At 52.4% G+C, this 6,539-nt stretch overlaps 1 long non-coding RNA gene across 1 annotated transcript; it reads left to right on the top strand.

Moving 5' to 3' along the window:
* Positions 1–1,402: 1,402 nt before the first annotated feature.
* LOC125154793 (uncharacterized) lies at positions 1,403–5,224 on the top strand. The gene is made up of 3 exons (XR_007147925.1): positions 1,403–1,515; positions 2,262–2,512; positions 5,046–5,224. It is a non-coding gene; the product is annotated as an uncharacterized LOC125154793 (long non-coding RNA).
* Positions 5,225–6,539: the final 1,315 nt, after the last annotated feature.

The raw sequence follows: 6,539 nt of genomic DNA, 5'->3' as shown, positions 1-6,539 counted from the left end.
GAAGCGCCATCTCACAGTGGACAGAGCTAGGATGAGCCTTGCTGCCCCCGGGGGTGGGCACCAAACGTGCCTGGAGGGGGCCGCCGCCTCTCCAAACCCTGGCCTGACCCACCCAGCGCTGATTCTCTCTGAGAAGCCGCCCAGGCTTCCTTTCCGGCACCTCCTAGGCTAATTCCCTGACTTTCTCAACACAGCTCTGCCCTGGGTCACTCGTGAGCCCCAAAGCCAGCAAGCCTGGGCCAGCCGACAAACCTCTTCTGCAGAAACCGTCCCTCTGCCCATAGCCACGTGGTACCACGCGACCCTGATAGGCACATCCACAAGCCAACTGAAGCGGGTCTCTCTGACCCTCTGTGCACTCATGCCAAGTCCCAGTTGCAAGAGGCAGACCTACTCAAACCGGCTTAAGCAAAACGGGAATGTAGGGGCTCATGGGAACAAAATTCCTAGGGGAGGAGAGACTGAGACTGAGCCGGATCCACGGCCCAAAAACAAAAACTTACTGAGACTCTATGTCTTGACTCTGTTTCCCCCTAGGTTGGCTCTATTCTTCAGCGTCACGGGTGACCTCTAGCACCGCTAGGCTATCCTACCGCCTTTGCAACTGAGCGCAAAGGCAATGTCTGTCTGCCCAAAGTCCTAGCAAAAGCTCCAAGGCGAGGACCTTACCCAACTCCTATGACCACCCTGGAAAATAAAATCACAATGGCCAGGGCCTGGAAGGTGGGGATTGACCCTGCCTGGGTTGCAGGTTCCTCCAGGGAGTGGGGACATGGGCGGAAGGGAAGATTCCTGCCCCAGCTGCTTGCACTCGGGGGCGAGGGGTAGGGAGGTATTCCCCAATAGAAAATCAAGGAGCCGCTACCACAAGATGCCGGATGGCCCCCGGCAGACATTCTGTAGTCTCTCTGGGATCGGGACTCCACACCTGTTAATGGGGGCTCATCCCGTTGATGGAGATACGAGGCAGGAAATCTGCAAGGCAATGATGTGTTCAGAGAGGCAGAGAAACCCCGTCTGCAGAGAGCAAGAAAAATAAAATAGGACGTCCAGACCAAAGAGACCTAGATCACTGAACGTTTTTAACTTCTGAGTCCCTGGTGAGGCCAGACTGACGCCTTTCCCATTAAGTCCAGGAGGGAAGGGGCCCTGGCTAGCACGCGTTTTCCTCAAGGAGCAACAACCCCGTTTCCCTTTCCGGAACCACTCCACCCACTCTGGGTTCACTTGGTCCAACGGAGGCTGCCCCAGCCCGCCCAACAGGGAGCATGTGACCCTGCCAAGCCAATCAACGCGCTCCAATGCCTCTCCTGGCCCTCGATTGGTTCAGAGGCAGGCACATGAACAAAGCCAGGCCAATAGGACTTGACTTCCAGGGCCTTTGTTGGAAGCTCTGGGCGGAAGATGGCTGTTTAGGACTATGGGAATGAGGGCTGTTGTCGTCCTGAAGCCCGAGGGAGAAGCCGACACGGAGGGAAGTGCACGTGACAGGTGGAAACGTATTCTGAAGACACTGTGAGAGCTTCTTGGGGTTTTTTTCTAATTTTTTAATGTTTTTATTTATTTCTGAGAGACAGAGAGAGAGACAGAGTGCAAGCGGGAAGGGGCATGGAGAGGGAGAGACACACACACACATACACAGCCCGATGCGGGACTCGAACTCACGGACCGCGAGATCATGACCTGAGCCCAAGTTCACGCTCAACCCATGGAGCCACCCAGGCTCCCCTGTTCAAGCTTCCAGATTCAGCTATGCCTGTAGGCAGACTCGATCCCCTGGAGCTTTGGACTATGCAAAGCAGTGAATACCCTTTTTTCTTAGTAAGTTAAAATCGGAGTTTCTGCCACTTGTAATCCAGAGAGGCCTGATTAATTGACTCTCCCTCAAGCCATGCTCCTCCCTTAAGTTCCTACTGTTTGCATAGTTACCCATGGAGAAGCAGATTGAAATCAGAAGGCACAGTAGGGGCCTGGGGAGGGTGTCTGTCCCCGGAGAGTCTCAGTGGCAGGTCCCAAGGGCCACCAGCTATCCTTCAGATCCAACCTTGCCCATCGGAGGCCAATCAGCCAGAGCTGCGGCATGGTCGCACAGCTCCACACAGCCCATCTGGCGGGTTTTGGGATCACACCTCCCATCCACATCCTGGTACAAAGCCTCCCTTAGCCCTGTACCCCGGCCTCCTTTGCCACCAGTCTCTCCGGGAGTGGGAATGTGGTTAAGACCCTCGGCCACTGGCTGATCCCTTCTTGTCTCTTTGTAGAGGAGTTACCGAAGGACAGTGGTCCTGGGCTCTCCTCCTGTGGTGCCACGTGCCATTTGATAGACAGCCGAGCTTGTGGTTGGCCCGAATCACCGACCCAGTGGCCACCGCTCCTGCTGCACCCCCCCCCACCGCTGTCCCACCCCCAGCCAGAGCTCTGGGAACTGGACTGTCACAACACACCGGAGGGGTCTCTTGTGCCCTTTGTGAGACAGCAAGGTGAACATAGCGCAAAGAGCACAGACTGTGAGGTCAGATCTGGGACCCCAGGCAAGCCACTTACCCTCTCTATAACTTCGTCCCCTCATTTGTGAAATGGAGGGGTGATGCCTATGTTTTAGGAATATGTAAGGAATACATGGGAGACAAGTGCCTGGCCCAGGGCCTGGCGTAAATACATGTCGCACGGAAGGAAAGAAGGAGGGCAGTAGGGAGGGGAGGAGGGAGCGAGGGACCAACCTAGCATTATATTCAGCACGTTAGAGATGCTCCCTCCTCGTTCATTCCCTCCTGCCACGTCTCCCATTTTGCACCCGGACAGCCCAGCCACTTTCTGTGGTTTTCCCACGTGTTGTCTGGTCCCGTCCTGACTCCACCCCCCTCACCGTTAGCCACCAGCCCTCATCCCCGATTCCTCTGCAGCCACACACACCCACTCACCGACCTGCGGCACAGCTGTATTGCCGCTGGAGAGACACTGAAGCAGCAGCCTGGTGCATCCAAGCCACAAGAATCCCAGACATGACCTTCGGACACAGCTTTCCCTTAGGCCTTCTCGTCCATCCTGGGAATCCGGGGCAGACAGACAGCCCATGCAGCCCGACACGTCCCTGAAGCACCGCCCACCTGAGACATCAGGCAGCAGGCACAGGTGCTTCTGTTTACAGAACACCCATGTTGTGCCAGGTTGCAAACTGGTGCAAACTCACTCCAGCCCCCAGATGTGTTTTGTGTGGCCTGACAGCTGTTTAAATATTTGAATAACTGATCAACAGTGAAATATCAGACAAGCTAACATCAAAAATCTCTTTGAACAGTCTAGAGATCTGGACCCACATAGCTGGGTAGTAGCAGCCCCTCTTGACTGGCATGGACCCCCCCCCATTTGCCATAATCCTACCACCCTGGCCCCTTCAGACATTTGGGTGTAGGACTTCTGATGTAATAATAGTCAATTCCAGCATATAGATGAGAAAGGAAGAAACGAAACTCTGCAATTTGCAGATGGCATGATTATCTATGTGGAAAATTCCAAGGGATCTGCACTCACATACACACACACACTCGCGCTCCAAGAACTAATAAGTTCAGCAAAGTCATAGGTTACAAGAGTAACACACAAAGATCAATTGCATTTCTATATACTAGCACTGAACAAGTAGGAATGGAAATTAAGTACCATTTACGATTGCTCAGAAAAATGAAATGCTTGGGCATAAATCCAGCAAAATATTACAAGGATTCTATGCTGCAAACCACAAAATGTTGATGAAAGAAATCAAAGGAGACCTGAATAAATGGAGAGATATACCGTATTCATGGATCAGAAGACTCAGCATAGTAAAGATGTCCATTCTCCCCAAACTGATACATACAAGTTTAGCATAATTCCTATCAAAATCCCAGCAAGATTTTTTTTGTAGATATAGGCAAGCTGATTCTAAAACATATACGGAAAGGCAACAAACTAGAATTTGAGCATTTCGAAAAAGACCCAAGTGGGAGGAGCCATACTACCCACTTTTAAGACTCACTATACAGGGTCACCTGGGTGGCTCAGCTGGTTAAGCATCTGACTCTTGGACTTGACCCAGGTCGTGATCTCACAGTCCGTGAATCCCTATCAGCACTGCTGGTAGGGAGCCTGCTTGGGATTCCCACTCCCCGCCTTCTCTCTGCCCCTCCCCCCCACACACATGTGCACATGCGCTCTCCCAAAATAAATTTAAAACAAACACTTACTATACAAAAATCAAGACCCTGTGTTATTGCTATAGCAACACATAGGAAAATGGAACAGAATAGAAAACCCAGAAAAAGCCACACACAATCAACTGATGTTTGACAAAAGTGCAAAGGCCGTTCAATTGAGGAAAGATATTTTTTTCAATAAATGGCGCTGGAGCACTTGGATAGCCATAGGCTAGATTTCTAAATAATAAATGTAATGAGAGAAGGGAGGTCACTGTGTTTTCTACATAGCTCTACATCAGGCACCTAGAACAGTAATTGGCACATAGTAAGTGCTTAATATTGGTCAAATGATGAGTACTCATAAAAGCTACCATTGCCTCAACACTGTGTCCCAGGGATGGGTGTTGTTATGTCCATATGATAGAAGGGACATGTGAAGCACAGAGAGGTCAGAAAACTTGCCCGATATCTCACAGCGCAGAGGAGGTATGGCCAATATAAAACATACGCGATTTAATACAATCTTCCATTGATCCCTTTCTGCCCCCTTTCTGCCAGTGGAAGAAGCTCCAGTTCAGAGAGATTACATGGATTTTAGGGACCCCACAGCTAGAAGGAGGCAGAGCCAAAGTTCAATGAAGAATCTGTCTGACCCCAGGACACCTGCCGCTGCTTTCCAAAGCCTTTCCGGCCGCGGGTTCTCAGGCCACCGCACCAAGCCACGCTGTCCCTCTCAGTAAACGCTACCTTTCTCGGTCTCTGCTCAGAGCCCGTTGGCCTACGTGGCTTAGAGACCGGGGCTCCCAGCGGGGCGCTGGCCACTGAGCCAGCTCATTTATTCATTAATTTGCTTTCCATATTTCCAAACAGAAAGCGGCCGTTCCAGGCAAGGCAAATCGATACCGCGCTCAGCGATTCATCTTCATTCGGACCACATCCCCGCACCAGCCCCGGTGCTTTTCTCCCGGCCTCCTCCTGATGGGTTCCTGGATGCTGACGAATAGGATTCTCGGCCGCGGCCACGCCGCGTTAGCAGATTAAATCGTTAATATCTGCATCGGTCATTTTTACGAGCCTCCCTTACCCCAAACGCGTCAGCACCCTCGTGTTGAGTACACTGTTAGTGATGCGGGCGGCCACGGTACAGATGAAATTGCCACTCCTGAGGTTTTATTGGCTGCGAGCTTGGAGATATTGATTCCCTCCCCCCCCCCCCCCCCCCCGCTTTTCTGAAATCAGGCATCCTGCCCGGGGTTGCAAAAATGCCCCTGCTCCCAGCACCCCAAAGAGGTGGGAATTACCATTAGCTCTTACGCTAAGGAAACTGAGGTTCTGGGATTTGCCCCAGATTACAGCAGACTTGAACTCGGGTATGCATAACTCCGGAGACTATGCTCTTGACCAGCACCTACCTTGCCCTGCCTCCCTCCTTTAGCTCCAAGAGAGGGCACAGGTAGAAAGAATAGATGTTCAGTGTGATGGATGGAATGCTTGTGCCCCCCCCCACCAATTCATGGGCTGAAGCCCTAAGCCCTAATGTGATGGTGTTGGAAACAGAGCCTTTGGGGGGTCATCAGGCTAGATGGGGTCATGAAGATGGGGCCCCCATAATGAGATCAGTGTCCTTATAAGGACAGGAAGCCACAGGGCGTGTGCTCCCCACCCCGCCCCTCTACCATGCGAGGACACCGTGAGAAGGCGGCCATCGCCAAGCCAGGAAGAGAGCCTCCCCGGGAAGCTGACCATGCTGCCACCTTGAGCTTGGACTCCCCAGCCGCCCAAACCGTGAGAAGCAAATGGCTGCAGTGTAAGCCACCCAGTATGCTATTTTGTTATGGCAGCCTGAGCAGACCAAGACATCAGAAGCATCACTCTGTCCAGGCCCAGAAGCATCACTCTGTTGGCCCAGGGAGGCAGGGAGCAGAGGGACAAGATGCCGGAAACCAGAGCACAGGGTAGGTCTATCTACGCTTCCACCTTCCACTGCCCTCAGGCAATTCCGCAGACCCCCAACTTCCCCACCCTCCAAAGCAGAAGAGAATCCAACGCGCTCCCTCTTAAGTTCCAGAAGGTTTAGCTTTATCTCCAAAGGAGCAGACAATAAAGATTTTGGGCTTTGTGGGCCATACAGCTCTTTCACGCCTACTCAGCTCCGTCATTGTGACACAAAAGCGGCCACAGACGACAGGTGGATGAATGGGCGTGGCTGCCTTCCGATACAATTTTATGTGCGAAAACAGGCAACAGACCAGATGTAGCCTGCAGGCCACAACCTCGTGCCCTGGAGGACGGGGTTTTTAGGAGCAAGAGTCTGCGATTTCTGGACCCAGGACACTGACCTGTCTTGGATCACGCAGTGACGCC

This window comes from Prionailurus viverrinus, chromosome E3 (genome assembly GCF_022837055.1).
Source record: "Prionailurus viverrinus isolate Anna chromosome E3, UM_Priviv_1.0, whole genome shotgun sequence".
In the NCBI taxonomy this organism is placed as follows: domain Eukaryota; kingdom Metazoa; phylum Chordata; class Mammalia; order Carnivora; family Felidae; genus Prionailurus; species Prionailurus viverrinus.
This window is presented reverse-complemented; position numbering and strand designations above follow the sequence as displayed.